Genomic DNA, 1,026 nt, shown 5'->3' with positions numbered 1-1,026 from the left:
GATTTCTGTTAATGTAGAAAAATTATGTTTTGAACAAATGTCCTTGACTGAATTTTCATGGTGACGAGACCTTAACACTCTTAACTGACCACGACAAGCTCGGTCAATGTAAAGACTCAATACATGAACACGAAGGGAGAAAAAGACTTCATAACCTGAGTGACTAAGACTAAACACTCATCAAACACGAGAAAATCCGTCGTTTCATTTCAGATGTTCGTTAAAATCCTGGACTTCGCTTATGCTTTAGACTTTGCAACCTCTCTTGCTTTCTTTCTTGAAATCCTCAGCTGAAAACCCTTACGGACAGAGTCAACAGACTATAAAACCAAGAGGGCTCCAAAGGGAAATCAACCTTCAGAGAAAGAGACAAGTTATAGGAAAAGGTGATCGATAAAGAAATTATGAGATCCAAATGCAAAGAATATGAAGAAATTCTGACGTCCGTAGCGAAATCTGAACTGCATCCGGAGTATCAGAACAAGGTCGACCTGGCCACGAGAGGGATGTATTTGATCTTCCTATGAACTTTATAATTCGCAGTCAAGGACGCTCGCTGAATACTTTGGGTAGGCAATGGCACATGATTTTGAATGCAGGTTTCCTTACCTCCCATCTGCAAGATTAGAATCTCCTCCATTCTTCCGCCGAGCCGTCAGGTTAGTAATCTAGTGGCAAAGTTCCTCCATCTATAAATCTGGAAACTGAAAGATATATTTTAAGAAATGACCAAGAAAATCATATATTTTATTGCGAGGAAAGTTTTGTCTAAGATATTGATCTCACTTTACGTCACAATTCACATACATTTCTTATGGTGTCATTTGGTATCAAATTACGTTTTATTATGTTAGAATTTAGGTCATTACCATTTCCAGATTACTTATTACTGGGCGTTAACAGCAAGTAGAAAAATGATTGCTTTTGGTTTTGTTAAATACTAATTTTAAAATGAAAACCCTTGATTTGCTTAATATTTTTTTTTTCATACTGATAATCACAGTTTATTTCCTTCTGCATAATCCC

This window comes from Macrobrachium rosenbergii, chromosome 55, assembly GCF_040412425.1.
Source record: "Macrobrachium rosenbergii isolate ZJJX-2024 chromosome 55, ASM4041242v1, whole genome shotgun sequence".
NCBI lineage: Eukaryota > Metazoa > Arthropoda > Malacostraca > Decapoda > Palaemonidae > Macrobrachium > Macrobrachium rosenbergii.
The sequence above is the reverse complement of the archived record's forward strand: the minus strand, read 5'-3'. Positions refer to the sequence as shown.